This window comes from Dasypus novemcinctus, chromosome 17 (genome assembly GCF_030445035.2).
Source record: "Dasypus novemcinctus isolate mDasNov1 chromosome 17, mDasNov1.1.hap2, whole genome shotgun sequence".
Taxonomy (NCBI): Eukaryota; Metazoa; Chordata; class Mammalia; order Cingulata; family Dasypodidae; genus Dasypus; species Dasypus novemcinctus.
Window position 1 is genome coordinate 6,619,376 of NC_080689.1, and position 20,382 is coordinate 6,639,757.

Genomic DNA, 20,382 nt, shown 5'->3' on the forward strand with positions numbered 1-20,382 from the left:
ACTTTTTACTTCTTTCAATATCCATTTAAGTTTCACATCTTTCATTTCATTCTGTGAAGAAAAATAAACTATTCATTTCAATTTAGGCAAGAATTATCCTTTATGAAGAGAATTATAGTAATGTCATTAGTTAAGACTTACAATTTTCATCACTTTAAATATTTTATATGCATACTTATTTATTAATAAAAGCACTTATTTAGTTTTTGGCTATTTGAATAGAGCTCATTTAGGAATTAATATTACCATCCGGAGGTATTAAAATATGCACTGGCACTGAACAGACAAACACAAAACAAGTTACGACACACTGAGAGAAACATAGAGTTCATTAATTTGACTCATAATTCTTTGATATGGCTATTTTAATTGTCTTTAAGATTTTTTTTCTGGAATCAATGTTGCTTATAATATGTAACCTTGGTTTTGGAAACACTTTTACTAGTAATTAGCAAAGTGAGGAATATTTGAGCACTATAAATGCAGTTAAGCTTTAATTTAGCAGTTTAGGTAGACAAGTATTTAACACATGTTTTGGGTTATTGCTTTTTAGGAGTGCACTTAGACTGAGGAATCAGCTAAGAGCTTACTTGTAAGAGGCGAGCAATTGTAGGTTAAGTAAGGTTATTAGCGACAGCTGGGTATTGATAAATTGAGAGGGACCAGAGGAATAGGATCTGAGATGGCATTTGATTTGGAAGAGATCAGAGATTGAGAAATGGACTGAACACGCATAAAGCTTTCTGCTTTAGCTACTTCCTAGAGAGGGAGGACAGGAGCTGGGGAAGGAGCCTAGAGAGTGGAGAGTTGGGCTTGAAAGTGGATGGTGGGTGGGGAGAAGGCAGCAGGTTCACAGGGAGATGTGGGAGAACAGGAGGATGGAGTAAATTCAGGGTGTGTGGATGAGGCCTAGGGCGGTGGAGGAGGGGCATGATTAGAGAGATTTGAATTGGAGGAAAGGTTTTTTCTGTGCAGAAGGCAGGCAGGGGCCAGGAGGGGAGGTGAGCACTGGCCCTGGTGCCTATATGAGGAGAGGAGAACGTTGGGGTAGAAGGTGGTGACAATGAGGGAGGGAGGAAGGGAAGTCAGAGGATAATGAGGGTAGGCTGGATGTGATTTCTGAGGTGTATGTGGAGGCAACGCAGGGGAGCCTGATCTGCGAGATCAAAGTCGAGGTTTTCAGGGGATTTGAGGGGCAGAAAGGAGGAAGAAGAAAGCTTTTGGGGAGATTTTTGGTGTAAAAGAAGAACAGGATTGACAGAGGGAGGGACAGAGTCAAAGATGAGAGAAGGCTTGAACCTAAGGAATCGCCAATGCCTGCCATTGTGCTGGATAAAGTTCTTTAAGACCAGAGAACTTGGGAGTTGAAAGTACATTTTTTGGCCATTGACTTTGTTCAATAGGTATTGTGGCCACACAGAGGTTGAATAGAAAATGAGTTTTTTTGGGTCTGATGTTTCCTTTTGGGTACAGTGTTTTAAAGTTGTGAAGGAGACAACTCAGTGGTGTGGTTTTTTGGGGGGCTGAAACTGAATTCCCCATTTTAGGTGGTGTGGGTGAGACCAAGGATCTCTAGGACAGGGGAGATTCTGAGTGAGACAGGTGTCCCCAAATCAGTCAGAAATCACCCAGGGAAATAGGAGACCATGCTTGGGACCAGACATCTCTGGAGCCAAAGGGTCTCTTCCCATGAGGATGCATGCTTTCTGCCCACTGTGACCCCCAAGGACAGTGAGGATCACTGACCTAGCACTAGGTTTTTTCCCATGGGTTGTCCTGGACAACAGAAAAAGGAGAGAGAGAGAGCAGGGTCCTCCAGTGGAGAAATCCTTAACTCGCCCAGCTGATATTCGATGTCTGGTGTTGGATGGGCTCTCTTGGCAGCGGTAGGGCAGAAACTCCTCACCAGTTGATCAGTCTCAATGTAGTCTCAGTCCCGGGTTTCAGCACCAAATAAATTAGAGAAAAACAGTGCTCACTGGGACACAGAGATTGACACGATGCAGACAGGCAGGAAGTTTATTGGGGATCTCTCTAAATGGAAGGTGTCTGAAGATGAGATTTCAGTCCACTCGTGGAAGGTGGTGGAGATGACTTTATACAGTACTTCAATAGGCGGGGAAATGTTAGTCCATGGGGAGGGGTTAGAGCCCAAGTATAGCCTGTAGTTAATAAGGGGCTGTAAAAGTGAATTCTTCTCTGCATGGCTTGGGGGTAGTGGGCTAGGAGGTAGGGTATTCTTGGAATGCAGGTGTCTGGTGGTCTGGAAGTGATGGGTCTTGGAATGTGGGAGTCTGGAAGGGATGGGTGTTAGAATGTGGGGGTCTGGAAGGGATGAGGGTCCCTATCTGCTACATTCCCACTGTGATATGGCTCATCCTTGGGGGAAATATGCTGACCTCCACACTTAGGCATCTTGCTTAATTGTTTGGAATGGAGCCACAGCCTTATGATCTGTTAATCACTGCAAACCTTGCAAGGAAAAAACTGTAGCAACTAGCATGCCTCACTAAGCAAGTGAACTTTATTCTAGGAATGCAAGGCAGGTTTAGTTATTGAAAATCAATCTGTATAGTTTTCATTATAGCATAAAGGAGCAAAATAATACGATCATCTCAATAGATGCAAAAAAGGCATTTTAAAAAGTCAAAACATCCATTCTTGGTAAACCCCTCAGCAACTTAGGCATAGAGTGGAATTTCCATAATCTGATAAAGGACAGTGGCCAACCAACAAACAAACATCATCTTTATTCCAGGTGAAATGATTGTGTATATAGAAATTCTAAAGGGGAACATATATGAACTTATTTAATCCTCACTATAACCTATGAAGTAGGAGAGACTTTGTAAGATTGATATGATTTCTTCCTTTACTGTTTGGAAGTCTTCACCAGTAAAGCCATCTCTGACTGGAGTTTTATTAGTGAGAAAATTTTAAATTATGGGTTTATTTGCTTTAATAGCTATAGGAATACTCAGAAATTTTTCCCCCTCTTATGTCAGTTTTGGTAGATTGTGTTTGTGAGGAAATTTGTCCATTTCACTCAAGTTTTCAAATCTATTTGCATAAAGTTATTCTTTTTTTTTTTTGAAAGAGTTATTTATTTATTTCTCTCCCTTTCCCCCCACCCCCACCCCGGTTGTCTGTTCTCTGTGTCTCTTTTGCTATGTCGTCTTCTTTGTCCGCTTCTGTTGTTGTCAGAGGCACAGGAATCTGTGTTTCTTTTTGTTGCATCATCTTGTTGTGTCAGCTCTCCATGCATGTGGCGCCATTCCTGGGCAGGCTGCACTTTCTTTCATGCTGGGTGGCTCTCCTTATGGGGCGCACTCCTTGCGTGTGGGGCTCCCCTACGCGGGGGACACCCCTGCGTGGCAGGGCACTCCTTGCGCGCATCAGCACTGCGCATGGACCAGCTCCACATGGGTCAAGGAGGCCTGGGGTTTGAACCGCAGACCTCCCATGTGGTAGATGGATGCCCTAACCACTGGGCCAAGTCCGCTTCCCTAAAGTTATTCTTACTTTGCTATTATCTTTTAAATTTCCTGTGGAATCTGTTTTAATGTCTTTCCCTTCATTCCCAAAATTGGTCATTTTAATTTTCTCTCTCTTTTTTTTCTTGTTAAGTTTTATTGTTATTAGAGAAAAACAACTCTCACTGGGACACAGACTGACACGATGCAGGCAGGAAGTTTATTGGGAAGCTCTCCCAATGGAGGGGGTCTGAAGAGAGACTCCAGCCTGCTCGTGGAAGGTGCAGATGTGAGTTCATACAGTATGTCAACAGGCGGGGAAATGTCAGTCGGTGGGGAGGGGTTAGAGTCCCAGTATCGCCTGTGGTTAATAAGGAGCTGTGAAGTGAATCCTGCTCGAGTATGGCTTGGGGGCAGTGGCTAGGAGGTAGGGCATTCTCAGAATGCAGGGGGCGGGAGGGAGTGTTGATGGCCTGGAAGGGATGAGGGTCCTTATCTGCTCCATTCCCACATCCTTGGGGGGAAATACACTGTCCTCCACACTTAGGCATCTTGCTCAATTGACTGGAATGGAGTCACACGGTCTTATGACCTGTTAATCATTGCAAACCTTGTAAGGCGGAAACTCTAACAATCGTTTCTTAATATTTTTCAAAAAACGAACTTTTGATTTTGTTGATTTTCTCTGTTGCATGTCTGCTTTCTATTTTATGAACTTCTGCTTTTATCTTTATTATTTCCCTTCTACTCTTGATTTATTTGCTGTTCTTATTTAGAGAAAAGCTTAAATCACATATGTGCAGCCTTTTGCTTTTCTAATATCTGCATTTAAAGCCATAAATTTCTCTCTAAGACTGGCTACATCTCATAAATTTTGGTATGTCAGCATTCCAAACCTAATTCAATGCTTGTTCTGTTTAATTCGATTAGCTCTTTCTGTCAATGCTGCATTAGTGTTTCTTTTCTTTCATCTTGGGGAGTTTAGGGGTAGGGAGCATATTTTTGCAACCATCAGAGCAATATTCACATAGTTTCACAAACAATTTTTCTTTATAATATCATATCTTTTGGCATTGAATCTTTTGAAATGGTTTTGAACAGGAGACCCTGTTCGATTCTTTCCTATTTCTATAAAGCCTATGATAAACAGTGTCAAAGTCTTTTTAAAATATCAACTATTAAATGTTCTTTGTTTTTAACTTCCCTGCATTTGGGGAAAGAAGGAAGTGACAATAATCTTCTGTTTTGACAAATAGGTTCCAGAAAGTGGAGATGTGAATTAAAATATTATAACCAGGGCAACACTTTATGAAGACAACCAATGAGAATTATAGACTTTTTAGATATGAGAATTTACTTTCACAGTAACAATACATGAAGTTCAGTTACATTTGCAAGAACAGTTTTATTATGCAAAATAAAATCTGTTTTCCCAGAGGTGTGGAGAAAAAAGAGATTTTTTTTTTCTTGCAGAGATTTCTTTCCCTGATGGCTGGAAGGGCCTGCAGTTTCCAGACTAAGCTCTAGAATCCCAATAGCCCAGAGAGCAAAAGGCAAGCCCTGGAGACGCAGAAGTCACAACAGGGAAGCAGGGCAGAGCACATTAGCAAACAGAACGAGGGGCTGGTGTTGTTGCACATCCGCGGTTCAGAGCATTTCATTGTGTATGGAACGTGCTGAAACGATACATCTGGCCTCCTGATGCAGACACTGCTAGGCTCCTGGTTGCAGTGATGAGAAAACTGGTCTAGTTAATTGCAATACCAGGTTTTCCAGAGGGAGCAGGAAATTGTTTTGGTGGTTGAAATTGGAAACTTTGCTTCAGAGGTCTTAGCGCTTTGCATATCCTTTGATCCAGCAATTCCACCTCTAGGGTTTTTTTCCTCAGGAAATAACCATTTCTATGTGTGAAGATTTTAGTACAAGAATACTACTGCTTCTAATTGTACAAAACTTCAAGAAGCCTAAGTAGGTGCCTGGCAATTAGGTAAGGTAAACTTACTACATTGGAATATAATAGAGCCATAAAAATGCTGCTGCTGATGAATGCTTCATGAGATAGAAAAACATTCATGCTACATTTTTAGTTAAAAATTATTGTATATGACATGACTCAATTTTATTATTTTTTTAAAAGCCCATATGGTATATTACACGTGTTTGCATTGATAAAAGAGAGATAAATACCAAGTATTGGCAGTGGTTTGCTCTGGGAGTTGGGAATAGGAGGTATCTCTTCTTTGCTTTACGCTTACCTGTAGTTTAATGTAGCTTCTTTAAAATGGCCAAGCTGCGGCGGACTTGGCCCAGTGGTTAGGGCGTCCGTCTACCACATGGGAGGTCCGCGGTTCAAGCCCCGGGCCTCCTTGACCCATGTGGAGCTGGCCCATGCGCAGTGCTGATGCGTGCAGGGAGTGTCCCCCATAGGAAGAGGCGCCCAGCGCGCGAGAGAGTACAGCCTGCCCAGGAATGGCGCCGCACACACAGAGAGCTGACACAACAAGATGACGCAACCGAAAGAAACACAGATTCCCAAGCGGACAAAGAAGACGCAGCAAATAGACGCAGAGAATAGACAACCGGGGGAGGGGGGAATAAATAAATAAATAAATAAATCTTTAAAAAAAAAAAAAAAAAGGCCATGCTGTAGGTTTGTAATCTTTTTTTTTTTTTTTTTTTTTTTTTTTTTTTTAAAGATTTATTTATTTATTTAATTTCCCCCCCTCCCCTGGTTGTCTGTTCTCTGTGTCTATTTGCTGCGTCTTGTTTCTTTGTCGGCTTCTGTTGTCGTCAGCGGCACGGGAAGTGTGGGCGGCGCCATTCCTGGGCAGGCTGCACTTTCTTTCGCGCTGGGCGGCTCTCCTTATGGGCGCACTCCTTGCGCGTGGGGCTCCCCTACGCGGGGGACACCCCTGTGTGGCACGGCACTCCTTGCACGCATTAGCACTGCTCATGGCCAGCTCCACACGGGTCAAGGATGTCCGGGGTTTGAACCGCGGACCTCCCATGTGGTAGACGGACGCCCTAACCACTGGGCCAAAGTCCGTTTCCCATAGGTTTGTAATCTTGACAGATAGAAACAATTGCTTCGTAAGTTGCTTTAGCGCGGCTGGGGGAAGGCTGAACAGCTGAGTGCAGCGAGAACTTCCGGGCGCTGGTTTCTCTTCTGTCCCCCGCATCCTCCGGGTGTGATCCCGCTTCCCCCAACGCTCCCGGCGGCGGGGAGACGACCGAGGGGGCGACAATCACCAGGAGAGAGGGCCACCGGCGATCTGACCCCTCTGCCCGCGAAGAGGAAGCAGGATTCCCAGGCACGCGTGGGGCCGGGCCCAGCCCGAGGCAGCCGGGGCCGCGTGGCACCTGCCGCACCTGCCCGCCCCGCCCGCCCGCCCATGAAGCACGGTGCGGCCCCCTCGAGGGGAGCAGCGCAGGGAGGGCATTCTGGGGAGGGAAGCTCGCCAAGCCGCGTGCCGGGAGGGACCCCACGGTTGGCGGTCCCGGGCAGAGGGGGCGGCTTCTAGAGGGAGGGGGGAGTTGTGGGGAAGACGAGGGAAGGTCCCGGCAGGTGGGCTGGGAGCCCAGGGCTGGGAGCCCGGGTGATGAAGGAGGCCCCAGACATTGCAGGAAATGCCCAGGTGAGATGTGGGGGTCAGCTTGGGGGTCTCCAAGCTGGAAGTTCAAGTGTCAGGTCCTGGTACTCAGTTGACGGTGCAGGGGTGTCTGGCAAGGGCTCCCTGGCACTAACCTGGGAGGGGTGAGGTGGAGAGGGGGTCCCCTCGAGGGCAGTTGGTGATCTAGCGCTCTCCCTGGAAAAGCATCTGGTGATGCAGTTGCCAGGTTTACAGCCTCGTTGCTTGTGACATAAATGAGTTAGAGATCGCCTGAAAGTTCAGCATGTTAGGGCATAGCTGTAAAATGCAACAGTGATACCTAGGGAATATTTAAAAAACAAAAGAACATTAGTCCTTCCCAGAATGTGCGCATACCTTCACTCTCATTGCATGGGTCTCCATCCAGTGATATAACCCACTATGACAAAATGAGCACTCACACACACCCTAGAAGCCTGCCCTGTGTCAAATTCTCCCCTTTAAGTATCTTAAACAGGTAACCTTCCTTATTATATTTTCAAAAAAGCTTTCTCAACATTATACTTTTAACCACATACCTGACAATCTCCTATGTTCAAATGTTCCCCTACCCTTTGCCCTATTTCTTGGGCCATCTTACCCATCCTCCTATCCCTAGCCCCCCTCAAGCCTGCAAAGCCACACTAAAAACGACAACTGAGGAAGTGCTGAGATCCTAGCCAGGGGAGCTCTATCACATTCCCCAATGGAATAGCAACAATTCCCCAAGTGCAATGGCTAAGACCAATAAAGAAGGATGGTCCAACAATGAGCCCTTGATACTAATGACTATGCTTGTGAGCCTGTGCGCCTGAAACAAGAACTAGGCCTAGAGCTGCAGAGTGCCTAAGAATGACCTCCTGAGAGCCTCCATGTTGTTCAAATGTGGCCAGTCTCAAAGCCACACTCAGCATGTAAATGCATTACCTTCCCCCCAGCATGGGACATGTCTCCCGGGGATGAGCCTCCCTGGCACTGAGGGATTACTACCAAGTACCAGCTGATGATGTAACTAGAAAACAACCTTGAATAAAAGGATCAACTCAGACCAGCAGAATATCTCAGCCTACATGTAATATCAGGTGTCAAAAATGCTTTTTGACCTTGAATAAAAGGGGGAAATGGAAAGGACAAATGAGTTTGTATGGATATGAGTCTCCAAAAAAGAGTTGGGAGGTCATCAGAGGGGTTGCTCTTATGCCTTAGCAGGGTGCCAGAGAAAGCCAAAGTAGATACAAGCCCAGGTATTTGTTTTTCTGAGGGTCACAGAGACCCATAGGTTCTATGGTCATGTCAGATGGAGTTTAGTGCCATGTCATTTGGCCCTACCTTGGAGTTTGTGTTCCTGAGTATGATGGAGTTGAACTCAGATGTGATCTTTGTTCACAAGCCTCTCCTGTTACTTTTACTGGGGTTTGGTGTATGCTCAGGAGACCTGAATCTCTGGATTGTCCATGTAATAGCCAGACCCTAAACCTCAACAGTCCTGGAACTCCTACCCTCTGGTTTATTGGACTTACTCTAGCCAGCTAACAGGGAGGTGAAGAAGGTCAACCACCACACCAGGGAGCCAAGAGTGCCTACAACTAAATGCAGAAGAATTGCACTGAGCATCCATGTGGAATCTAAGCCCCCTCTTGATATAGATGTGGAGTGGATACAACCATTCCAGGGTCTACAGGATGGAGGAATAGAGTATGGATTAGAATGGACTTACTGATATTCTATTCTGGAACTATCGTGATTAGTAATGGAAGTAAATGTAGCATTGATGTGGAGAAAGTGGCCATGGTAGCTGCTGAGGGTAGGGAGAAGGAAGAAGAGATATGATGTGGGGGGCATTTTCAGGACTTGGAGTTGTCCTGGGTGGTACTGCAGGGACAGTTACTGGACATTGCATGTCCTGCCATGGCCCACTGGGTGGACTGGGGAAGAGTGCAAACTACAATGTAAACCACTATCCATGTGGTGCAGCAGTGCTCCAAAATCTATTCACCAAATGCAATGAATGTGCCAAGATGATGAAAGAGGTTGTTGATGTGGGAGGAGTGGGATGAGGGGGGTGGGGGCTATATGGGGACTTCATATTTTTTAGTGTAACATTAAAAAAAATTAAGACAAAAAATAAAAAAAATAAAAAACAAAAGAAGGCTTCTGGGAATATGGAGGCGGTGGGGCGAGTGAATAAACGATAAGGAAACACAAAGGCAGGATTGCCTTAAAAGTCAGGGTGGTGTGGATGTGGGGAGGAGGGAGGATGGGATTGGCCTGACCCCGGGCAAGGGCTTCAGGGCAGCTGGTGAAGTCCTTCTTCTTGGCTCAGCTGCTCCTCTTAGCAAAATTCATTAAGCTGTTCACTGGACATGTGTGACTTCCCACATCTGCTATTATTTTCTAATAAAAAGATTTTAAAAACAATGCCATGAGTCTTGTTTTTCACTGTTGACAATGAACACTCTTAAAAGATGCAAGAGCCTGAGCAGTGTGTATCTGCCTGAAAAAATAGATTGTGAGCACCTGTCCTTGTTTATGTGGAACACACAGATGCTCCAAAAGCAGCGCGTATGTCATGGGATCCCACTTACGTTACGGCTCTACAGTGTGCGTGAAGGAGAAGTGACCTCGCAGGATTACCTCCCTCAGAGGCTACATTGCAGATGAGCATCAGGCTTCTCCTGGGACGCCCGAAGCTGTGTGGGTTGTACCACCTCTTCCGACAGCCTTCCAGGAGGCAGGAGTGCCCCAGGGGAGCCGTTTCAACTAGTAACAGAATTCGAGAAGGATTTACCGTCAGATAACGTGAGAGGCACAGAACAAGCAATTGGGCATTATAGGGAAAATTGTGGCAATTTCTTTATAAATTGTTTTTGACTACATATTCATAGATAGCCTATTTACTAATACATCTTGGGAAAATGTTCAATTCTTTTTCAATTACCCTGTGCGTAGGCATAGAATATAACAGAAGGATATTCCACAAAAATACTAGCTGCAGTCATATATAAGTGGTGGGATTTAATTGCTTTAATTTTTTCTTTTTATGAGGAATTCTAAAATTTCTTCAGGAAATTGAATGAAAAAAGCAATGATATCAAAGTTGTGTATTTTAAAATGTTGATGTAGCTTTGTTGTCCTGGTAAAAATTCTTTCTGATTAAAAAAAAAAAGAAATTTCTATATATCTCCCCATTGGATGATCTCTGGATCCCCCCAAAGTTTGAATTTCTCTGTTCTAATGAATCAGCCTTGAGGCCGAGACTCTGGAGGTCACAGAAAAATTGTGATATTTCCCCCTGTACCATCAAAGTTCCATCAGAGCAGCACAGCCACTAGGAGTGACACAGAATAAGGGCTTTATTACGGGCATCTGGCCTTACACACTTCTGTGAGCTGGGTAAAGAGCTCTTAGGAAGTTGCTTCTCCATCTGGTGCTGAGCCTGAAGTGAGCAGAACAGGCTGTCAGGAAAGAAACATGGATGTGCAATGGGGCAGGGAAGGACAAACTGGAACCTGCAAGGACCAACTAAAGCCATATCCACCTCTCACTGCCTCTAAGCCTTCGACCGGGATGTGCGGGTGACCTGCAGTAGAAGCGGGTGCCTTTGTCACAGAGCTAGACGTGCACCTGGCCCATGCGGCAGAGAAGCCACGGAAGACAATTCAGCTGGAGCCGGGGAGCTGGGGGCCTGCTGCTGCCTCAGCCCGAGGTGAGTGGGTAGACCTTCAGCAGCGCGTAGGCTGCTCCTGCGCATGCCTGCCCCCAGCTTGCTGAGCCTAAGCACGGCTGCTGCTTCCTCCCAAGCCCGTCACTCCTGTCGCCTGTGTCCACAAAGGGAAGGGACGTCTAGCCAGGCAGCGCAAGTTGACGTGGCAGGGCCGGCCCTCAGGACGACCATGGGCCACTGAGCCGCCTCTGATGTTCCCCAAACCTCTCCAGTAGAAGAGAGGTGAAAACAGCACTCGCTCCCTTCTCACCTTGTACGTATGGGGTAGAGAGGAGAGAGGCCAGGCTTGTAGTTATTTGGTGAATATTAGAATTAAGTTGTATCATCAGTTTAGGTGGTTTCATGCTCACAGGTTGTTCTCTGAAATAGGCCTCCCTTTGGAAGTGCTGCTAAACTGTTAAGAAAACCACTAAAATACATCAAATATTGAGATACAATAAAAAAAAAGATCCAATAGATGGAAGCACAGGTATATGTGCCAAGAATAGTCCAGAATGGTGAGTGTGATACTCCTAAAAGGCAAATGTATGGGAGCCCTGATGATGTTATGCATGTTGTTTTGTAAGTTCACAATATTACTATGCATGTATTGTTTATGTATGTTCATGTATGAATGCTATACTTCATTAAAAACTTTAAATGGGAAAAAAAAAACAAAAGAATACCTTGAGACTCTTCTCCACAATGGGAAGCAATAATATTTCTTTTACCTAAACTAATACAGTAACTCACAACTCTCACCTCCACCAATCCATGAGTATACAGCAAGGCGATTCTCTCCTGGAGAAGTTGTGCCCAGTTACCCTAAATACTACCCACTATCACATGTTGAGTGCCTACTATGCATCAGGCCTTGAGCCAAATGTTTTTTGTTTTTAAAAATATTTTTTTGAAGGATATCATTCATACATGAACATGCATAAACAATAAGTATATAGTAAAGGCTGTGAACTTACAAAATGAACATGCATAATATCATACAGGGGTCTCATACATCACCCCTCCACCAACCCCTTGCATTGTTGTGAAATATTTATTACAAACTAAGCAAGAGCATATCAAAATATTACTACTAACTGTAGTCCCTATCGTACAATTGTTGTATTTTCCCCCCAACCCACCCTATTTTTTAAAAATATATTTTTATTACAGAGGATGTGAACTTACAAAACAATCATGCACATGTGTAGAATTCCCATACAATACCCTTTCACCAACACACCACACCGGAATATTTCTTACAGATTATGAGATAATATCATTAGACTATTACCGCCATCCACCATCTGTAGTGTATATTTGGCACACTTTTTCCATAACCCCCGTTATCAACACAGTACGTCTTTGGCATTGAGGCAAGAATACTATAATATTGCTGTTGACCACAGTCTGTAGGTTACACCAGTTGTATTTTTCCCCTGCTTCTTCACATTTCCACCACCCTGCAATAGTGATGTACATCAGCTCTAGCTCTCAGAAGGACACTCTTGCATCTGTACCATCAACCACAATTCTCATCCACCTCTGGCTTCACTGTGTTATTTAGTTTCTAGATTATTCTCTAGCTTTGTTTCAGTTGACATTTACTTCCCCAGGCTACCTTTCTCAGCCACAATCCCATTTATAAACCAGCTGCTACTCACTCTAATGTGTTACCATCAACTCCATCCATTTCCATACTTTTACAGTCAAGTTAATTAAAACTTCTACATACATTAAGCATCAGTAGTTCTTCTCAATCCTCCTCTTATCTCCTAATAACCTATACTCTAAGTTTTAACTCCATATGTTTATTCTTCATGTTTAGTTCATATTAAGGAGACCATGCAATATTTGTCCTTTTGTGTCTGGCTTACTTTGTTTAGCATAATGTCCTCAAGATTCATCCATATTATCATGTGTCCCAATATGATTTCTTCTTACTGCAGCATAATATTCCATCATATATATACACCACATTTTGTTTATGCATTCATTGGTGGATTGACACTTGAGTTGTTTCCATCTTTTGACAATTGTCAATAATGCCTCTATGAACATTGGTGTGCAGATGTCTGTTTGTATCATAGTTTTTAGTTCTTCTGGATGTATTCCTAGCAGAGGAATTGCTGAATCATATGGCAGTTCTCACTTACCTTTCTGAGGAACCACAAACTGTCTTTCACAGAGGCTGCACCATTTTACACTCCTACCAACAGTGAAGGAGTGTTCCTATTTCTCCACATCTTCTCCAGCACTTTTTAAAAACAATGGCCATTCTCTGTGGTGTTAGAGTGTATCTCAAGGTTGTTTAGATTTGTATTTCCCTAATAGCTAGTGATATGGAACATTTTTTCAAGTGCTTTTTGGCCATTTGTATTTCCTCTTTGGAGAAATGTCTGTTTAAATCTTTTGCCCATTTTTAAGCTAGATTGCTTGCTTTTTTATTGTTGAGCTGTATAATCTCTTTAAATAGAATGAAAGTCAAACTCTTATCAGATATGTGGTTTTCAAATATTTTCTCCCATTGAGTGGGATGCCTTTTCACCTTCTTGATGAAGTTCTTTGACTCACAGAAATGTTTAAGTTTGAGGAGGTCCCTTTTATCCATGTTTTCTTTCATTGCTTGTGCTTTCAGTGTAAGGTTTAAGAATCCACCACCTACCACCAGGTCTTAAAGATGTTTCCCTATATTTTCTTCTAGGAGCTTTATGGTACTTTCCTTTATATTAAGGTCTTTGACCCATTTTGATTAATTTTTATATAAGGTATGAGATAAGGGTCTTCTTTCTTTCCTTTGACTATGGATATCCAGTTCTCCCAGTACCATTTGTTGAATAGACTATTCTGTCCCAGCTGGTTGAGTTTGACAGGATTGTCAAAAATCACTTGGTTATAGATATGAGTCTGTTTCTGAACTACAAATTCGGTTCCATTGGTCTATGTGTCTATCTTTATGTCAATACCAGGATGTTTTTACCATTGCCTCTAGGTAATATGATTTAAAGTGCAGAAGTGAGAATCCTCCAACTTTGCTTTTTTTTTAAAAAAAAGAGATTTATTTATTTATTTCACTCCTCCTCTCCATTGTCTGCTCTCTGTGTCCATTCACTGTGTGTTCTTCTGTGTCTGCTTGTATTCTCATTAGGTGGCTCTGGGAACTGATCCTGGGATCTTCCAGAGTGGGAGAGAGCTGATCATTCCCTTGCACCACCTCAGCTCCCTAGTTTGCTAAGTCTTATTGTCCCTCCTCTGTATCTCTTTTTGTTGCATCATCTTGCTGCATCAGATCTTCACGTTGGCCAGCACTCCTATGCAGGGTAGCACTCCTGGGCAGAGTGGCACTTGTGCGGGCCAGTTCACCACATGGGCCAGCTTGCTCACCAGGAGGCCCTGGGTATTGAACCCTGGACCTCCTATATGGTAGATGGGAGCCCAATTGCTTGAGCCACATCTGCTTTCCTGCTTTTCCTTTTTAAGATGTTTCTGGCTATTCATAGCCTCTTAACCTTCCAGATAAATTTGATAATTGTGTTTTCCATTTGTTTGAAAAATGATGGTGGAATTTTTATTGGGATTTCATTGAATCTGTATATCAATTTGGGTAGAATTGACATCTTAATGATATTTAGTCTTCCAATCCATGAGCATGGAATGATTATTTAGGTCTTTTTAAAATTTCTTTTAGCAATGCATTACAGTTTTCTGAATATAAGTGCTTTACATCCTTGGTTAAGTTTATTCCTAAATATTTTATTCTTTTAGATGCTATTGGAAATAGAGTTTTTTCCCCAACTTCCTCCTCAGATTGCACACCACTGATTTTCGCATATTGATCTTGTATCCTGACATTCTACTGAAATCGTTTATTAGCTCTGGCAGCTTGTTGTAGAGTTTTCAGAATTTTCTAGATATAGGAACATATCATCTGTGAATACTGAAAGTTTTACTTCTTCCTTTCTGATATGGATGTGTTTTATTTCTTTTTCTTGCCTGATTGCTCTAGCTAGAACCTCTAGCACATATTGAACAGCAGTGGTGATATTGGGTGTCCTTGTCTTGTTCTTGATCTCAATGGGAAAGCTTTCAGTCTTTAACCATTGAGTACAATGTTAGCTGTGGGTTTTTCATATATGGCCTTTATCATTTTGAGAAAGTTTCCTTCACTTCTTATCTTTATTAGTATTTTTATCAAGAAAGGATGCTGTGTTTTGTTGAATGCCTTTTGAGTTTCAATTGATAAGATCATGTGATTTTTCTTCTTTGATTTATTAATGCACTGTATCATGCTGATTGATTTTCTTGTGTTGAACCACCATTGTATTCTTGGTATAAAAACCCACTTGATCGTGATGAATATATATATAAATAATTCTTTTAATGTGTTGTTGGATTCAATTAGCAAATATTTTATTGAGAATTTTTGCACCGGTATTCATTAGAGAAATGGGCCTATAATTTTTTCCCCCATCATATCTTTATCTGACTTTGGTATTAGGCTGATATTGACATCATAGAATGAGTTTGGTAGTGTTCCTTCTTGTTCAATTTTTTGGAAGAGCTTGAGTAAGATTGATACTAAATCTTCTTTGAGTGCTTGGTAAAACTCATCTCTGAAACCATGTGACCCTGGGCTGTACATTTTGGGCTGCTGTTTGATGACTTTTTCAATCTCTTTACTTGTGATTGGTTTGTTGAGGTCTTCTATTTCTTCGAGGGTCAGTATAGATTGTTTGCCCATTCCTAGAAATTTTTCCATTTTGTCTACATTGTCTAGTTTTTTGGCATAAAGTAAAGTTGTTCATAGTATACTCTTACGATCTCTCTTATTTCTGTGGAGTCAGTAGTAATGTTCCCATTTTCCTTTTTTATTTCATTTATTTGCATCTTCTCTCTTTTTTTTTGTTAGTCAGTCTAGGTAAGCTTTGTCAATTTTTTTAATCTCAAAGAACCAACTTTTGGTTTTGTTGATTCTATTTTTTGTTGTTGTTCTCAATTTCATTTATTTCTGCTCTGATCTTTGTTATTTCATTCCTTCTGCTTGCTTTGGGATTAGTTTGCTATTCTTTTTCTAGTTCCTCCAGCTGTGTAGTTAGGTTATTGATTTTAGCTCTTTCTTCTTTTTTTATGTAAACACTGAGGGCTATAAATTTCCCTCTCAGCACTGCCTTTGCTGTATCCCATAGGTCCATTTATGATGTGTTCTCGTTGTCATTTGTCTCAAGATATTTATTGATTTCTCTTGAAAGTTTCTTCTTTGACCCACTGATTATTTAAGAGTGTGTTGTTTAATCTCCTTATATATGTGAATTTTCCCTTTTCTGCTGCTTGTTGATTTCCAACTTTATTCCATTATGATCAGAGAAATTGTTTTGTATAATTTCAATCTTGTTGAATTTATTGAGATCTGCTTTGTGTCCCAACATATGGTCTATCCTGGAGAAAGATCCATGAGCACTTGAAAAGAATGTATATCCTGCTGTTTTGGGGTACAATGTTCTGTATATGTCTATTAGGTTTAGTCCATTTATCATATTATTCAAGCTTTCTGTTTCTTTATTGATCTTCTGCCCAGATGTTCTATCCAATGCTGAGAGTTGTGTCTTGAAGTCTCCAACTATTATTGTAGAGATGGCTATTTCTCCCTTCAGTTTTGCCAGTGTTTGCCTCATGTATCTTGGGGCATCCTGGTTAGGTACATACACATTTATGATTGCTATTTCTTCCTAGTGAGTCACCCCTTTTAGTAATATGTAATGTCCTTCCTTGGCTCTAATAACGGTTTTGCATTTTAAAGTCTATATCACCTGCTATAAATATAGCTACTCCAGATGTTTTGGTTACTGCATGCATGGAATATCTTTTCCCAACCTTTCACTTCCAATCTATTGGTATCCCTGGGTCTAAGGTGAGTCTCTTGCAGACAGCATATAGATGGCTCATATTTTCTTATCCATTCTGCCAGTCTGTTTTTTGATTGAGGAATTTAATATATTAACATTGAATGTTATTACTGTAAAGGCAGTTCTTATTTAATTCATTTTGATCTCTGGGTTTTATCTTGTCATTTTGTTTTCACCACTCTTTGGACACTTTTAGTTACTGTTACTGATACAATCTTCATTTCTAGACTCTCCTCCAAGCCTCTCTATCCTTACTTTTCAGACTGTAACACTTCCTTTAGTATTTTCTGCAAAGCTGGTCTTTTTGTTATGAACTCTCTCAGTTTCTGTTTATTGGGGAATATTCTAAACTCACCCTCATTTTTGAAAGATAATCTTGCTGGATATAAAATTCTTGACTGGCAGTGTTTCTCTTGCAGTATCTTAAATATATCATACCACTGCCTTTTTCCCTCTGTGGTTTCTGATGAGAAATTGGCACTTAATCTTATTGGGTATCCTTTATATGTTATGCATTAGTTTTCTCTTGCTGCTCTCAGAATTCTCTCTTTGTCATTGGCATTTGGCATTCTGATAAGTATGTGTCTCAGAGCTGGTCTATTTGGATTTATTCAGATGAGCATACGTTGTGCTTCTTGGACATGGATATCTATATCCTTCAATAGGGTTGGGAAATTTTCTACCATTATTTCTTCAAATATTCCTTCTGCCCCCTTTCCCATCTCTTCTCCTTCTAGGACACCCATGACACATATGTTTGCATGTCTCTCACTGTCATTTAGTTTCCTGAAACCCTGTTCAATTTATTCCATTCTTTTCTTCATCATTTGTTTCTGTGTTCACTTTAAAAAAAAAAAAGACCTTTTATTTATTTATTAATTTTAAAGATTTATTTATTTTTTAAATTATCTCCCCTTCTTCCCCCCCCCACCCCTGTTGTCTGCTCTCTGTATCCATTCATTGTGTGTTGTCTGTGTCCACTTGCATTCTTGTCAGTGGCACTGGGAATCTGTGTCTCTTTTTGTTGTGTCATCTTGCTGCATCAGCTTTCCATGTGTGTGGTGCCACTCCCGGGCAGTCTGCATTTTTTTCATGTGGGGCAGTTCTCCTTGCAGGGCATGCTCCTTGCATGTGGGGCTCCCCTACAGGGGGGACACCACTGCATGGCACGGCACTCCTTGTGCACATAAGCACTGCGCGTGGGCCAGCTAACCACATGGGTTAGGAGGCCCTGGGTTTGAACCCTGGACCTCCCATATGATAGGTGGACATTCTATCAGTTGAGTCAAATCTACTTCCCTGTGTTCACTTTTGGAGGCCATGTCTTCAAGCTCATCGATCCTTTCTTCTGCCTCCTCGAATCTATTGTTATATGCCTCCAGTGTATTTTTTATAAAGATTTATTTTATTTATTTATTTCCCCCCACCCCCCTCATTGTTTGCACTTGCTGTGTCTATTCATCTTCTTTGTTTCTTTAGGATGCACTGGAAACTGAACCTGGGACCTCCAATGTGGGAGTGAGGTGCCCAATCACTTGAGCCACCTCTGCTTCCTGCTTTATTATCTCTCATTATGTTTTTTCTTCTTGTGTCTCTTGTCACGTCATCTTTTTGCATCAGATTGCCATGCCTGCCTGTTGTATCAGCTTGCTGTCTTGCTTGTCTTTTTTAGGAGGCACTGGGAACCTCTGCTTCCTGCTTTGTTGTGTCTCTCATTATGGTTTTCTTCTTGTGTCTCTTGTTGCATCATCTTGTTGTGTTAGTTTGCTGCACCTGCCTGTCCCTCCAGCTTGCTCTCTTCTTTCGGAGGTACTGGGAACCAAACCATGGACCTCCCATGTGGTAGGTGGGAGCTCAATTGCTTGAGCCACATCTGCTTTCTTCCAGTATATTTTAAATTTCATTTATTACATCTTTCATTCTCATAAGGTCTGCTGTTTTTCTATGTACTCTGTCAAATTCCTTGTGCTCACTCAGTGTCTTCTGAATGTCCTTAATGTCTTTGGCCATTTCATTGAATTTATTAAGGAGATTTGTTTGAATATCTGTGATTAGTTGTCTCAACTCCTTTATGTCATCTGCAGGCTTATCTTGTTCCTTTAACTGGGCCATATCTTCCTGTTTCTTGTATATGTACTGTAGTTTTTTTTGGATGTCTTTGCATCTGGCTTGCTAGATGTATTTATTCTGGGTGAAGTTTCTCCCTTTAGTTTAAGGCTTTCCTTTTTTTTTTAAAGATTTATTTATTTATTTCTCTCCCATCCCCTGCTCCAGTTGTCTGTTCTCTGTGTCTATTTGCTACATCTTCTTCTTTGTCTGCTTCTGTTGTTGTCAGCAGCATGGGAATCTGTGTCTCTTTTTGTTGCGTCATCTTGTCTCAGCTCTCCATGTGTGCAGCACCATTCTTGGGCAGGCTGCAATTTCTTTTGCACTGGGTGGCTCTCCTTACTGGCTGCACTCCTTGTGCATGGGGCTCCCCTACACGGGGGACACCCCTGTGTGGCTCAGCACTCTTTGTACGCATCAGCACTGCACGTGGCCAGCTCCACACGGGTCAAGGAAGCCTGGGGTTTGAACCGTGGACCTTCCATGTAATAGACGGATGCCCTAACCACTGAGCCAAGTCTGCTTCCCAGGGCTTTCTTGTCTTTTCTCCCTTGCTGGTTGTGTAGTAGAAGCTGAGAATGGAATTCGTGCTGTAAGGTATAGAGGCTGAAGCTGCCCACATTGCCCCAGAATTGATGAAGCTTCTCTCACCTTTCTCCTCTGCCAGGGGTAGGGACAGAGCTGCAGCTGTATGTAATAATCCAATTTGTGCAGGACAAGACTGTCTGTGTTTGCCTGGAGAGACTGATGAAGCTTTACACAACTTCCTCCCCTGCCTGGGGTGGGGATGGAGCTGCAGTTGTGGGCAGCAATCTATGCCATGTGGTTCCAAAATGACCGCAGTTGCCCAGGTAGACTGAGGTAGCTCTGGACCTCCTCCCTGCCGGGGGTGGGGATGGACCCTCTGGAGTGCCCAACAATCCATTCTGTGTGGGCCGAATACACCTGCAGCTGCCCTGAGGGGCTGAGGGAGTGCTGTCCCTTCTGCCCTTTAGGGGGTGGGAATGGAACTACCGAAGCCCAACAGTTCAGTCTCTTTAGGACAAAAGTGCCTGCCATTGTCCAGAAAGGCTGTGGAACCACCAGGCCCCTCCTTTCCTATTGGGGGGTGGGGGTGGGTCCACAAGTACCCACCAGTCCAGGCTATGTGGGTCTAAAGCACCTGCAGTTACCCAGAGAGCCTCGGTAAACACGGTCCTTCTCTTGTCCTATTGGGGATGGGGGTGGAGCCATAGGGGCCTAATGGTCGGGTTTGTGCAGGCCAAAACTGCTGAAGTTGCCCCGAGAGGCTGAGGGAACACCAGACCCTCCTCTCCTAAGTGGGGATAGAGGTGGAGATGGACTTGAAGGCGCTCAACAAACCAGTTCCTGTGGGCTGAAAACGCCTGCAGTTGCCTGGAGAGCTGGGACTCTTTCCATCTTGGACAGGTTCACATCCCAGCTGTTCCTAGGATTATACTTTAGCCAGCCGAGTCCACTAATCAGTAGCTGAAGTCAGTGGCCAACCATCTTTCCTCCCCCATTTATGGACTACAGGGTAGTTAGTAACCACCCAGAACTATCTAAGG